The sequence below is a fragment of the Protopterus annectens genome, chromosome 5.part1 (genome assembly GCF_019279795.1).
Source record: "Protopterus annectens isolate FY-2018-M chromosome 5.part1, PAN1.0, whole genome shotgun sequence".
Lineage (NCBI taxonomy): Eukaryota > Metazoa > Chordata > Ceratodontiformes > Protopteridae > Protopterus > Protopterus annectens.
Window position 1 is genome coordinate 32,377,328 of NC_056736.1, and position 16,894 is coordinate 32,394,221.

Sequence of the window (16,894 nt, forward strand, 5' to 3'; positions counted from 1 at the left end):
CTGTCTGTTCCCAGTGTTCAGACTTTTATATTGGGAAGACACAGCATAAACTTGCACAATGTATCTATGATCATCTTTATGAAATATGCCAGCAAGAAGAAAAAAAATGCTTTATACAGGCATGTAAAGATTTTTTTCTGATAATACTATTATATTCTTAGTGATCCAACAAGTCAAGTGTAAAGTTAGGGGTGGAACCTGGAAACTGCATTTTGAAAAGAAAGAAGCTTGGTGGCAAGCTTTTTTAAATCCTTATTCTCCACCAGGGCTTAATGATGCAATATCTATTTCTAGTAAGCTCAAATTAAAAGTTTTTGATAGATGAATAGTATTTATTTAAATGTCTGTTTAAATGGTTACAAACAATAGTTTTTAGTATGTATATGTAAGTATATATATATATATTTTCATTTTTGTATAAATTTTTATGCATGTATATTTTTAAATATGTCTTTTTATAGCTATTGTTATTTATAAATAGTTGAATAAGGTAAACTGCTTTTGCTGCTTCTGAATTTACTTGAAAACTTTTCTCTAGGGCTGTTTCTATATTCAAATATTTTAATTAATTGCAATTTGTTTTTAATTGATTAATTGCTTTATTTAAAATGAGTACATAAGCCCTTGTTAAAGGGTGGTTAATTTTGTCTGAAGAAGTCTGGTGATGCTCACCAGATGAAAGTGCTTGCTTGTGTTTAATAAACTATCTTTGGGTGCTATTTTCCTGGTTTCCAGCCTCATGTGTCTCTTTTTGGACCTACAGAATTGTGTTGGTACTTGCTTTTTCATTTACGCCAAGTTGTGTTAACTTTGCGATGATGCTTGGGGAGGGTTGCGTCAAAGGTCTTGGCCAAGTCGAGGTGAGCTGTATGCACTAACTTTCCCTCATCCAGGGCCTTGTTGACAGTCTCAAAGAAGTCAACCAAAGTCAACCAGGTTCAATAGGCAAGATCTGTCCCTGACAAATCTGAATTGGGTGGGGTCAAGTGCTTGGAGATTGCCTATGTCCTTGTTAATAAGATCCATAATAATATGCTCCATGGCTTTACAGATCAGACTTATCAAGCTAATGGGGTGATAGCTTCCCAGGTCAGTAGTGGCACCACCTTTCTGCAAGAGGGATGACAATAGCAGTTCTCCACTTTGCCGGAATGAAGCCTGTAATTAGGTTGTGGCTGAATAGGGTGCTTAATGGTGAAGCTATTTCTTGCTGGAGATGGTGCAGAATATACACCATACTATCAGGTCCCATGGAAGCTGTGGTCTTTGTCTTGGACAGGGCCTTTAACACTTGATCTACAGAGATGTGAGGTGTGGGACAAATATCAGGGATGTTGAATGGGCCTTTGGGTGGGATAGGGGGTGATGTTTGTGCTGAACCTATCAGCTAGCAGGTTGGCTAAGGCAACAGGATCAGTGTAAGTGGTACCATTAAGTACTAATTCAGTACAAATCTGGGCTTTGCCATGGTGGTTCCTGATGTAACTGAAGAAGGACTTGTGGTTTTCCTTTGTTTTGGAGGTTAGGTTCAACTCATAATTGGCTTTGGAAGTTTTCACTAGTAATCTAATTTGCTTGTTGAGGCGGAGGAGGGAGTTTTTTCAATTTGGAATTTGTTACTTTTTACCCTTGGATAAAAGTTTATTCCTTTTGTTGTAAAGCCTGTTGACAGAAGATGTCTACCAGACAGGTTTGTGTTTCCTTGAGGAGCAGGTTTTGGTATTGTTGGGTATGGCTGAGTCCATGCAGTTGTACAGGTGTTTGTATACTGTACTGGCATACTGCTCAGCATAGTTGTCTGCATCCTCTGAGGGGGATGGTGGTGTGAAGGGGTTCCCATTAAATGATCGAAGATGCATTCCATCGAATGCATCTTGGTCGAACTTAAAACAACGAAAAGGCAAAATAGTGAAGCAGCTTTTAAGTAAATTATTTCCCAGGGAAAATACATTGCTATTCTGAGCTTTTGAGACTGAAAGCTTTCACTTACATGGGGTCACTTAATCATTGTTCACTTTTTTAAGCATTTAATGATATGATATAGACCCATTTACAGCTACTAATACCCTCCCTTAGGAGGTTGCAGTCAGCTTTTGAGTATTTTTTTTTGCCTGGTTACAGCTGGAAGGGGTTGGGTGGGATAGAAACTTCAAATGAGACTGACCAATGATCTGATCTCACCAGGGGAGAACATACTATGGGAGTGGTGCAGCAGTCACCCATGTTGGTGAGAACCAAGTCCAGAATTTTATCTCCCCTTGTGGGGGATGAGATGAGTTGGTCTAGTGCATCAGAACTGATGAGGTCAAGGAATCGTTGGGTGAGTGAATTAGTGCAGGAACAGTTCAACCAATCTATGGTGGTGTCAACCACCCCACCATAATTCAATCAATCTATGGTGGGGTAGTTGACACCACCATGGATCAGGGTGTTAGGGAGTACCTTGATGGATTCAAATAGGTCCAGATAGGAGGAGTGGGTGTTCTGAGTCATGGATGGGGGTCTATAGCTGGCTATAACTTGGATGGGTGTCTTGCCAACTGTCAGTTGCACCTGGGGTAATTCCAGTGCATTATGCTGGCAAACCAGTCTAGAGATGTGCCTGTCCTTAATTAAGATAAAGACTCCACCACCCTTAGTCTTTCCAACCCTGTTTTGAGGTCAGAAAGTGTGGAATGAGGTATAGCCTGGTAAGGCAGGTGTGCTCTCTGTGGCCCTGAACCAAGTTTCTGTGACTGCACAGACATTGGCTTCATCCAGTGTAAGGAGAGCCTCCAGTGATTGCATTTTCAGCTTAAAGTTCCTAGCATTAAACAGCATGACCTTCAATTTGCTTTTTGACAGATCTTTCATGTTGGAATAGTTGTCTTTGGGACATAGCCTAAAAAAGGCACAATGGGGGAGGCAAGATCTTTGGCCAAGATCCGGAACCCCAGGAGTGACAGGTGGAGGCCATCACTGGCAAAGCATCAAGGCCTGTCAGCCATGTCATCCCAGGCAGACAGATACTGGATCCCCTTGGAAAGACACCAGAAAGTAAGGGAATTGTTGAAGTCAATTATTTTTTGTTGGCATTGTGGTATCTTTCTTGGTGAAAGTAGGATGCTACTTAAGGCTAGGGTCATACCTGCCTGGGACACATACTCTGAGAGCTCAGTCATGTCTCTCTTCATAAAGTCCAGGGAGGTACGTCTCAAGTCATTCACACCAATGTGGACAATGATAGAGTCATACTTGTACCTGTTGTGGAGATACTTACGTGCATGCGTGATGTGGTGGATTCTGGCACCTGACAGACAGCTGACTGTGACCTTCTCTTTGTTGAGCCTAGTGAGGGGGGCATCAGTGTGTCTCACTAGTGAGTCGCCAATGACTAGTATGTTTAGCTACTATTATGTCTTATGGGCTGTGTTGGTTTATTGTTGTGCCTAATGGGCTGTGTTTGTGAGACACTGATGTGCTGTCTACTGTGAGTGATGTGATTGGTTTTGTATATGGAATGTTTGTGAGTGTGTTTTGAGAGTATGTGTTGTTTAGGCAAGTTTTTATTGAGGACCCCTGCATAAGTGGATGCGTGTTGTGCTTGGCTCTGTGATCTGGCGGTATGGTGTTTGTACTGGTAAACTCCTGTTTGTCAGGATTACTGACTGTGGAATGAGAGAGCATGGATTCCAGCTTGCTGATGTAGATGCATTTCTTGTAAATGGAAGAATTATGTGCTAGAAGAGGACTGTCCATGAACATGAGGCAGTTGCTACACTGTCTCAGTATACCCATGTCAACCAGGCTGGCAGGAGAAACTGAAGGGAATTGTCCAGACATAGTGTTCTGAATATTTGGTGGACTTATGGAAAGCAGGATTTGATAAGGGCTTGTCCACACATGTGTAGACTACAAAAACCCTAAATGTAAAATAACTCACCTGAAGAACGAGTGCTAAAACCAAAACTGAGATGCTTAGATAGCAGGCACATCTAATCAGGCTACTAACAGGCAGTAATAAATGCAGAATAAGAGCACTTGAACACAACAGCAAAATAAGGTAATAAAGTAGGTAGAACGCAATTACAGTAAGAGCAGCTGAAAGTATGCATTTTTTTTTTTTTGCTAATTGGAGAGGGGGGAAACAGAGCAAGATTAAGAGACTACGAAGTTTGTCCTTCCCAATCTGTCTGTACACAGTAGATAGAGCTGATGAGATAAGACTGGTAGGAGTGTCTGAAATCAAAGAAGCAAGGTGTAGTCCTTCCCAAATGATCTCACTGTACTCAGTTGAGTGAGCAAATGAGATGGATCCAGGAAGCGTGTCCAAACAGAAATTTACAGCAGGAGCAGGCAATTCCAAAGCCACCAAGTTTAGGAATACAACAACACTGTGGAGGGATGGCAGGAAACAAACTGCATGCAGAGAGAGAGAGATAGAGAGAGAGAGAGAGAGAGAGAGAGAGAGAGAGAGAGACCACAATATTCAATTAGTATTCAATGAAACAAATACATAAAATGCAGTACAGTTTTGTTAACTTAACACTGAAACAATGCAAGTGCAAAAAACGTATGCTTAAATCAGCTTGTATGTCCAGATGATTGCAGATTGGTCATAGCCAGTCAAATAGCTCTGTTACTGAGCATAAATAATTGCACATAAATCAGACTACACCAGTACTATAAGACAAGGGATAAACCCCCCAGGCTAATAGTTAAACACAGAACTTCAAAGAAGACAACCCCACTGAAACCAGATAGCTTACACTTCTAGTGTTGAGTTAGCTCTGTCAGACTAAAGGCAGAGAGAGAGACCACAATATTCAATTAATATTCAATGAAACAAATAAATAAAACACAGTATAGTTTTGTTGACTAACATTGACAATACAAGTGCATCTCTTCAAAACGATTACATTGTACTGTGGCACCTGTGTGCTTGATGATGTATATTTTAATATTTGCATGCAGTATTTCAGTTTTTCTAGTTACATGTGTTGTATAAATCCTGTGCACTATAACATTTAAGAAGTATGCAATGAGTATTCTTACTAACAATGAAATATTAATTATAATGAAAGCAATGTGTAAAAGAAAGATAAAACTGAATTACAGCATTTTTATCATGCTTTCTATAAGGTGACTTTGTGCAGATTCAGTATCTGTCTAAATATTGATATAACAAGTGTTATGAGTAAACAGTGCATGTTCAAAAAGGAGGCTATTAGTAATATAAAATAAAGGGAAGAAAGAATGCAGTAATGAACATTAAAGTTACTGACAAAACCAGAAATAATATTGTTTCATTTAGGACTGCTGATCTGAAAGTAAAAGATGCAAACTTATGCCAGATTGTTGAGACTTATATATTGGGATCAGAGCTGTTCAAAATGTTTAAATTATGATTGTTGCAATTGCTGAATATGTTGTAACTTGAATCTATTGTTTCACTGTTTCAGTTTATACAGAATGATTAAAGCCAATATATTGTGACATTTGACAGGTATATTCCAAGCAGATATTCTAACAGTTAGATACTAACTAGAACAAAGTTAATATTACAATGAGCTATAAAACTGCATTGCATAACTTGAGTCAATAATTTGACACGGTCTTGCAGTACAATATCTATATTGCTGTGTTGGTGAAATGGGTATATTTTACGGCAGCAGTATTACTGAGTGGGAGAAAAGGGGAATCAGTATTGTTTGGTATTCTAAAAACAACTATAATCACCAAAATTGTTCTACAAATGGTTTATTAAGGAAATATACAAAGAGTACAAATACTATGAACCCACTAACCTTCAGAAGGGAAGAAAGATAAATTGTGAGTGATAGTCTAAGAGTAGAAAGTGCAGCTGTAGTAATGAAAAAAAGATTTTCTTGAAGCCATTCATATGCTTATGTGCCACAAAGTCAAGTTAAAAAAAACATGGCATGAGTAATGTCTTATGTTGTTGGTGCTTCTAGCACTAATGTAAGAGCAAAAGTAAAAATCTCTGCTTATGTTTTTAATGGATAGACTGTATGGCAGTGATGACACTGACAAGAGCTTAAATAGTAGAATGCCACAATGAAATATGGTCAGACAAGAAGATTTCCTTACTCTGAAGACTACAAGGTCAATGAGATTTGCTTTATTTGTTCATAAGGTGAATGGAAAAGGCAATAACATATATCATGCAGGTATTAAAATGAAGATACTTTGAAGTTAGTTTTGAAGTGGTATATCTAGGAGCTTGGGTTGACAAGGGAGAAATAAATGGTTTTGTTGAATTAAGGTGTCTTCTAAATGCCAATGCCACTTATCCAGTCATGCCACTTTATATCCTCAATGAGTCTCTAAATTGCTAGTAAAATGAATTGTGACTCATTTTTCATTTCACTCTTACTTTTCCCTTTTTACTATTCCCACTCACTTCTTCATTCAATTACGTGTAGTACCCCAAACACACTCTCTCACTGTCTCCCCTACAATTGGAAATAATTGCACCGACTTTTTTTAAAATTACCTGCTATTCCTGTTATGTTACACCATGTATATTGGTTACTCATGTTCTACACCAGATTTGTAAATAACTGCACTGTGTTCTATTAATATTAACTTTTACTCATGTTATGTTGCACTATGTTATGTTACACAATGCATAATTGGTCCCATGTGTTGCTGTTGTTTATTGTTTGTGCTTGTGTCTTCCCCTGCACTGAGAATGAAACTGGTCACATGTGATCAATGCTTGACATCAAGTTAATAAATGCTAAATGAATACATAACATAGACTTACAAAAAACAGTCTGAATGACATAAAGGAACTGGTATGAATTAAAATTATTGTAGTTTCTTTTAATATCCCTTTCGTAACACTTCATCAGAATAATGCAAGATTAAAAAACACTTGCATTATTCTGATGAAGTGTTATGAAAGTGGATATTAAATGAAATTATGCTAATTTTAATTCATACCAGTTTCTTTGTGCAGTCTAAGCATAAGTGGAATGCCCAACATATATATGTGAGTCAGCTGCAAGTAGCTTCCATAGCACACATGCACCCAGTTCACCCCACCATCAGCCACAGGTACCTCACAGGTCACATTCCTGCTGTTGGGAATGAGTACAATATGGCCCACACCACTGTATTGGAAAAGCCACAGAATGCCACATGCTGAAGAGATGTCCCAGGCAGGTGTGTCCATAGCTTTAAGTAGCACCCTGCAAGCATACACACCACTGGATCAATAAGGACAGAAACTATTGACATTAACACCTTGCACATCTACCCTGTCACCCCAGGGGAATATAGTGGCTTGCAGCCTGGGACTGTAGGAGTGACACAATGTACTAGCCTGTTACAGATGGCCTGCATCACTACCAAATGCCTTACAGTCCTCTGTCAAAGGCCTGTGTCTCACCTGTACTGCCAATGTATGTTATCTCATGGACTCCCAAATAACAACATAACATATTACACAGAACCCAAATGCAAGGCCATGTTGACAAATCCCAGTAGCATGTCCACCATGTCCTACTGCATGAACTGTGGACCAACCCATTAATACTGCCGGAATTAAGTGATAACTATAGGGATACTTATCAGATAACATTTGCATAATGTCCGGAAGAGGATAGAATAACGGGGGGGGGGTAGAAGCATGGATGCCATGGAGTGTGTGAAGTCTGAAACTCAGCTGTGTGCACATACTATCCCTGCCTGCAAACACAGGAATAGGTGGTTACAAGCCTGCTCGTAAACCACAATGTGAAGGGGTAATGACCAGAAATATGAGCCCTGCCTCTGGGTAAACTGTGTGAATCTGCACAGTTAATGGATGTACAAGCATGGGATCCTCAGCCACCACTGTACCAAGGTGCTGAATCATTTACACAAACCCATCAGAAAGTGTCTGCAGCTCCCCCACCATAATGGCATGACTGTGCAAGAATATGTAGGCTGCTGACCACAATACTGGACACAGCTTCATTCATCCTGTGTTCCCCAGGAAATTACTGCAAGCAAATATGTCTACCTGACAGTAGCTGATGACATAAAACATCACAGTGTAAAACAGTACGTATGTTTGAATATCTTCGCTAACAACAAAACCATGTAGCAGAAGCACCACCGACACAATTACTTACAGTAACCCACAATCCTTTGCCTAATGTGACCCCATATTGTCAATCGATCTACAGATATCCTGCAGTAGCAGGTTGCTAGCTGTAGGTGTAGAACACAAAAGCCAGCACTGGAGTACGACCTATCTGGAATGGATTCACACATTCAGTACAGACGGTCATACTGGGCATGCTCCCACACATAGAGAAATGAAGTCCATGTCTGGCAACAAGAGCGGACTATACATATCTGACAGTGGAAGATGCTTGTGCACATATTCCACATTGCACACCAGTCATGCTTTGGACACACATTGGATAGGAATATGCACATATATCCAAAGACAACAGACTTTAATAGGCCAAACTTACACATACATAGACATGTAGAAGAGAGTGATAGACAGTGACAAAGAACTTCCCATCATGAGACCTGTCCCACCCAGCACACATCCAATTGGCTAAAACCACATGATGTGTAAATGTCAATCACTGTAGACATTTGCGTCTGGTATTCCTCAACGCTATAGTGTCTGTGGTGCTTGCGATAACTGTGTAACATGACTGTACAAATCATTATGCATCTAGCAGCTGTAAACATGTTCCTGTTAAATGTAAACATGTGTGTGACTGTGTGGTGTGTGTGCTTCCAGATGAATGGTTTATGTCCCATTCACGAACACTGCACTCCCCACTGCCCTACTTTGGTAAGCCTGCTGATGTCTTACACCTTGAAATACACTTTTGGTGAAAGACTATTCCTATAAGCTCTGTGACATGTGCTATAACTGTATAATGCAATAGTGCGATGTACTAGTTAGGTAGGAGTTCTAATCCCAGACATGGCAAATGTATGTGTGTGTTTGGCTGTGTGTGTGTGTGTGTAGGAATCAGTGCTTTTCTGGCCATTCACAGTCACTACACTTCCCATTGCCCTACTTTGGCAAGCCTGTTGATGTCATTCACCTTGAAATACACCTTTGGTAAAAGAGTAACCGTATAAACTCCATGGCCACAAAAGCGTTGATCCCTACACTGTGTAATGCTATAGTTTGATGTACTAGTTAGATAGAAGTTCTAATCCCAGACATGGCAACTGTGAAACTATGTGTGTGTTTGTTTGTCTGTGTAGGGATCAATGCTTTTGAGGCCATTCACAGTCACTACAATTTCCATTGCCCTACTTTGACAAGCTTGCTGATGTCATTCACCTTGAAATACACCTTTGGTGAAACAATAGCCCTATAAGCTCCATGGCATGTGCTGTAACTTCATAATGCTATAGTGTGATGTTCTAGTTAGGAAGGAGTTCTTATCTCAGATATGGCAACTGTAAGACTGTGTGTTTGGTTTTGTGTGTGTGTGTGTGTGTGTGTGTGTGTGTGTGTGTGTGTGTGTGTGTGTGTGTGTGTATGTGTAGGGATCAATGCTTTTGTGGCCATTCACAGTCACTAGGCACTCCTAAAAATGGAGAACATCGATATCTTTGCAGTAACTGAGACCTGGTTCAAGGCTCCAGAGAGCACCCCTGCAATACCAGGCTACAGCTCTTACCACACTTTTAGGCTACCAAACCAGGACTGAAACACTAAAGTTGGAGGAGTGTCCATATTCATCAAGGATATTCACACCACCAGGCTAGTTGCCCAGCACAATGCATCTGAAATTCTCCAGATGCAACTAACACTAGGTAAGACTGCAATCCAAAATGTAGCTTGCTACAGATCCCCCACCATGCCCCAAGATTCTCACTACACCTTTCTAAACATACTGGAAAATATTAAGATACAACCAAATACCCTAATACTGGGTGATTTCAACTACCCTGCCATTAACTGGGAAAACTACTCGTGTACCATCACCTTTGCCCAATGGTTCTTGGAATTCATAAATTCCAATGCCCTGGGTCAACTAATCCATAGTCCCACTAGGAGCACCAATATCCTAGACCTGGTCATTACCAACATGGGAAATCGATGTTTCACACCTATGCTCACCCTCTTGTTGGTCAGGTCTGACCACAAGCTATTCACCCTTGACATCCACATCCCTTCCCCACCCCCAGTAAGGAAACATCTGTAGAAAACTTCTCCAAAGCCAACTTCATGCTACTCAAGTCAGAAGTTCCAAACTTCATTACACCCATGCAGACAGGAACTGAAAGTTCAACTGTTAAATCCTACACTAAGGCACTGTACAAGCACATCCACTCATGCATGAATCATGCCACCACAAATAGAACTAAGACACTCTCCTCCAAAAAAAGGAAGCCAATCTGGTGGTTCCCTGCAACAAGCAAACTTTACAACAAAAGGAAGAAACTGTTGCATAAAAGAGGAAAATCCCAGGATGCAAAAAACTCCCTTGTCAACTGGCTAACTGACAGAACCCACACTGTGAAAGTAGCAGACTCCAAATCCGACTTTAGACCAGTGACAAGTGGAGCAAAACAGGGTCCAGTCCTGGGTCCTCTCCAGTTTGGTATCCACTTCTCAGAAGTACAGGCTAACACAGAAGTTCTTTGGCTCATGAAGTCCACAGATGACTGAAAACTAGGAGCAATAATCGAAACTCCTAATGATGTGGACATCCTATAAAAGGGCCTCACTGAGACAGATGCCTGGTGTCAGAGCCATGGCCTCAAGCTCAATGCCAAAAAGTGCATTGTCTTCCTTTTTGGTAAAAACTCTGTACCCATGAACTACTACATAGGTGGTAGTCTACTTAACACCAAAAATGTGATAAGAGATGTTGGGACACAAGTGGACAGTAGTCTCTCCTTTGATAATCACATCGCCACAGTAGTCAGGAAATCCTTTTATGTGGCACACCTCATCACAAAAGATTTTTCATCCGGGAAAAAAGAGGTCATTGTTCCCCTCTACTCATCACTCATTAGACTCATTATAGAGTACAATGCCCCTTTTGGTATGTACCTCACAAGACATATACAACAACTAGAAAGGCTGCAGAAATATCTCACAGAGAGGATTACCAGCCTCAAACAGTTGCCCTATGTAGACCATCTCAAAAAACTCCAGCTTTACTCCATTGCATATCGCCTACTCAGAGGCAATCTCTGCCTAGCATACAAAGCTATGTCAAACCCAGAGCTGTTGGACATGATCCACTTAAAGAAATCCCAATTCCTCCTAGCTAAAGGCTCTAAGGACCTAAACCTTGTCACCACAATAAACAGAACATGCTGGAGGGATAGATTCCTGTCCCAGAGATTTCCCATACTTGTAAACAAACTACCTATCTATATGAGACAAAGCTCCTCTTTAGCACTTTTCAAGAAAAATCTTGATTGGATGGAAGATAGGAAATTCCCCCAGGGATCACATCTGTGGCTCTGCTCAACAGGGCACAGGAAAATAATTTTCTTGGGTGGTGAAAGCCAGGGTACCTTTTTGGTTAGGCTTATATAGGCCCTAGAGCCCATAGCCTAGTACCTACCTATGCACCTATGAAATTATTACCAGCCTCAGTAAGAAGCTGATATCCCTCATAAAAGCCTCCAAAGCTAGTTACGAAAATAAAATTGACAACGATTCCAAAGACAGCCTCAAGGCATTCTATAGCTATGTCAGGAATCTAAATGACAATGCTCAGATCTTCTCTGAGCTACAAAAGAATGGCATTAAATATACTGATCCCAAGGATATTGCCAATATCCTGGCAGATTGATTCAGTGCCGACTTCACCCCCCTCTCACCCCTAAAGGGCCCATCTCAATACCAAAAGATTGCCAAATTCCAGTAATAATGGCCACACAGGTAAAAAACACACTCTCCAAAGCTAAGAATACAGCATCCATGGGAAAAGACAACATCCCAGGCTGTGTACTACATGGACTATAAAATGAACTGGCACCTCACCTAAGTCAAATGTTTAATCATAGCATAACCTCAGGCTTCATGCCCATTGAGTGGTGCACAGCTACAGTTATCCCACTCCACAAAGGGGATCCAACTTGGATCCTGGGAACTACCGATCCATCAGTCTGATGAGCCTGATCTGCAAGGCCATGGAATACACTATAATGGAACTTATAAACAAAGACATTGGCAACCTTCAAACACTGGGCCCCACCCAGTTTGTGTTCGTGAAGGGGCGATCTTGTCTTCTGAACCTGATTGCCTTCTTCAAATCAGTCTCCAGAGCTATGGATGAGGGTAAGGTGGTCCACACAGCCTACCCGGACCTTGCCAAGGCCTTTGACACCATCCCCCAGTCTGGAATCATAGATAAACTTACTAAGCTGGGCATTAATCCCTACATCACTCAATGGGTTGCCAATTGGCTTACTGACAGAACCCATACTGTAAAAGTAGCCGACTCCAAATCCAGTTCCAGACAGGTGACAAGTGGAGTACCTCAGGGGTCAGTCCTGTGACTGGTCTTGTTTGGCATCTACTTCTCTGAAGTACAGGCCAACACTAAGGGACTCTGGCTAACATAGTTTGCAAACTGAGAGCCATTATTGAATCCCCAAATGATGTGGATATTCTACAAAAGAGCCTTACAGAAACAGATGCTTGGTGCCAGAGCCATGGGCTCAAGCTCAGTGCCATAAAATGTATAGTTATCCCCTTTGGGAAGAAACATGTACCCGTGAATTACCACATAGGTGGCAGTACACTAAATACCGAAAGTGTGATAAGAGACTTAGGGACACAGGTAAACAGTGGTCTCACCTTCGATAACCACATTGCCATAACAGTCAGGAAATCCTTCTATGTGGCACACCTCATCATTAAGGGCTTTTCATCCAGAAAAAAGGAGCTCATTGTCCCACTGTACTCATCTCTCAGTAGACCCATTATAGAATAAAACATCCCATTTGGTATGTACTTCTCAAGATATCTGCAACAACTAGAAAGGCCATAGAAATACCTCACTAAAAAGATCACAGGCCTAAAGCAGATGCCCTATGCTGGCCATCTAAAAAATCTCCAGCTATAGTCTGTCACATATTGTCTACTTAGAGGAGATATCTGCTTAACAAACAAGCCCATCTCAAACCCAGTGCTGTTGGACATCCTACACTTTAAGAAAACCCAATCCCTCAGAGCCACATGCTCCAGGGATCTAAACCTTGTCATCACAATGAACAAAACATGCTGGAGGGATAGGTTCCTGAACCAGAGACTCCCCAGACTTTGGAATAGACTGCACATACATGTCAAGCAGTGCGCCTCTTTGGCCGTCTTCAAAAGGAACCTTGACGATTGGATGGGAGATAGGAAATTCACCCTGGGGATCATGTCAGTCACCCTGCTAGACAGGGGTCCAGGGAAGTAAATATTGTGGGAAGAAATAGCCAGGGAATTGTTATGGCTAGGCTTGTATAGGCCTTAGGGGCGATAGCCTAGTACCAAGCTATGAACCTATGAATCTATGAACTACACTTTCCATTGCCCTACTTTGGCAAGCCTGCTAATGTCATTCACTTTGAAATACCCTTTGGGGAAGGAGTAGCCCTGTAAGATCAGTGGCACGTGCTATAACTGCCTAATGCTGTAGTGTGATGTAATAGTTAGGTGGGAGTTCTAATCCCAGACGTGGCAATTATGAGATGCTGTGTGTGTGTTTATCTGTTTAGGGATCAATGCTTTTGAGGCCATTCACAGTCAAATCACTTTTCATTGCCCTACTTTGGCAAGTCTGCTAATGTCATTCACTTTGAAATACACCTTTGTGGAAGGAGTAGCCCTGTAAGCTCCATGGTGTGTGTTATAATTGCATAATGCTATGGTGTGCTGTACTAGTTAGGTGGGAGTTATAATCCCAGACATGGCAACTGTGAGACTGTGTGTGTGTGTGGGGGGGGGTCAATGCTTTTGTGGCCATTCAGAGTCACTACACTTTCCATTGCCCTACTTTGGCAAGCCTGCTGATGTCATTTACTTTGAAATACACCTTTGGGGAAAGAAAAACTCTCTAAGCTCTGTGATGCATGCTATAACTGCATAATGCTGTAGTATGATGTACTAGTTAGGTAGGAGTTCTAATCCCTGACATGGCAACTGTGAAATGCTGTGTGTGTGTTTGTCTGTTTAGTGATCAATGCTTTTGAGGCCATTCACAGTCAAATCACTTTCCATTGCCCTACTTTGGCAAGCCTGCTGATGTCATTCACTTTGAAATACACCTTTGGGGAAGGAGTAGCCCTGTAAGCCCCATGGTGCGTGCTATAATTGCATAATGCTATGGTGTGCTGTACTAGTTAGGTAGGAGTTCTAATCTCAGACATGGCAATTGTGAGACTGTGTGTGTGTGTGTGTGTGTGTGTGTGTGTGTGTGTGTGTGTGTGTGTGTGTGTGTGTGTGTGTGTGTGTGTGTGTGTGTGTGTTTGTCATCAGTATTCTGTGTGGAGGTAGCTGTGATTGTGTAATAACAGGACTCATTGTGGGTTGGATTTTGCATATTTCTTATATGGAGGACCTATTACATGTCACAATGTTCACCTTACAAGGACAACAGATGTCAAACAGTAGAGAGGCTGGTTTAGACAATCCATACCTCTACATGTGACATTATGGATTGGGGAACAATATAGGCAACCCTTGTATTACCCAGAGAGCACTCTACACCCATGTCTCATACACAAATACACTGGGCTAGGCAACAACCACTAGGTTGGTAGTTCCCTGCATATTGCCCACAGATAGTAACCATGGTGTGATTGCAGTGGACTACAGTGGACATGGCACTCTGTTCCATCCCTACAATAGGCAAATAATTGCATACAGTGGTCCTTTGCTATGTTCCCCACTGGATGCCTGCAACAACTGTAGTGTCAGCAAATGTAACCCACAAAAGAAATACCATACCTTATACACATGCTCTGTATGGACAGATGCCTCTAACACCAGTGAATACCTGTATCATGTTGTCATTGTAGGTGCAGGATCAACCAGTGTTCCATTGCCAGTTCTCACCACTTGAGATCAGGAATGCCACATCAAATGATAATCTGTCCACACAACATGCCCCAGACACCCCAGGTACACTTCCACATGTCACAGAACATGTGTGTGAGACTAGTGTACATCCTAGACACCATCCATGTTATGGAATATAGAACACATATATGTCAAGCATTGCACAGCACTGTCCACCCACAGTAGTAACCCAGATGACTGGATGGTGACTACAATACCCACCTATGTGGGCAAATCCAGAGACTACACCCCTGAGCCACATTGCAAACCTTTGTCATGTGGCCTGATGCCAAGGTATACCCTTTGCCTAGCCTTGTACAGCCTTCTGGCACAATCAACCACTACACACCTGTGAAGCAATGAACCCATGCATGTCAGTAGTGGCAAACCTGTGTCTGTATGTGTGTGGAGAGTAATGATTTGGAAGCCATTCTCACTCACTACACCTCCATTTGCCCTACTGAAGCATGCCTTCTGATGTCAGTCACCTTGACATACTCTTTAACCATATATTAGCCTAATAACCTCTGTGGTGCATGTGATAGCTGAGTAATTCCGTAGTGCAGCAAACAAGTTAAGATATCTACTCCTGACCCTGCCAACTGTGATAATGTGCATGATTCCCTGAGAGACTGTGGCTGTGTTATACTTGACACCTGCTTTTGTGGACAGGCACATGTACTACACCTACCTTATCCATCCTTTATCACTGTTGCTGATGTCACTCACCTTCAATTATACCTTTGGAGAGTTCTCTAACATGTAAGCTCTGTGACGCACGCAATAACTGCATACAAATGTAATAGCAACACATAGTCAGGCAGGGGTTTGAAACCCCATACAGGTAAGTGTGTGACACAAACATGCCTAGCTTTTACCCTCCTACCCCTTTCCTTTCTTACTTTGTCTCTGTCTGTCCCTCTCACTCCCTCTCTGGTGGATGTGGAAGAGTACACCTGCTTTGCTTAGGCAGCAGCTTGTGTTTTTGTAAGTGATGCTCATGACCAGCTGATGGCCTGTGCATGAATTGCAGTCCCCCCAGTAGCTGATTGCATGTAGAACAGGTGTGATAACATTCCCATAGCCAATTGCATGGAAACACACTTCTATAACTACGAATATAGTGTGGATATTGGCCCTTTTCATTCACTCTAAGCATGACTTCATGTCGGTGTTTGGCAAATGGCAGCACAGTGGGTAGTGGGATACACCTCTTACAACATACACTGTGGAGACAGGCCAACAAACAGAAGGGGGATGTTCCAGATATGAGTACAGAATGTAAGTCTTGATATTCTATATTTTAAATTATGTTGGTTTAACAGGGTTTGTGTGGATATGGCTGGTCTACATGATTTAATACCTGTCATGACAGTGTTATGTGGCTGAGGAAACCCCCACCTGTAGGGCTATCTGCAGACTGGCCAGTGTTTGGAGTCTTATGTGTGTTGTGTTACTCACAGATGACCTATCTTTAGAAATGCAGTAGCATAGTCTGATGATTGCAGTCAGTACATGGTGATAGCCATGAGAGTTACTGACTTCATATCCCTCAGAAGACATATGTCACAACAAACACTGTTACACCAGTAAATGTATGAGGTTACCACAGCAACATGTCAATATTGGCCCTGTGTTTGTGCCTCCAGCCACAACTCCATCAGCCTTTGTACATATGTCATGCAGTAAGAGGTGCATATGTTCAGTACACTATTATTTACTGACATCATACCTGATAACAAGGCAGTGAGATATCAGACTGCTAGACATGTTATGTATAGTAGGGATTATATTTGAGGACAAAACCTGGACATTCTGTTGTAGTGTGTACAGTAGTGAGGTCTG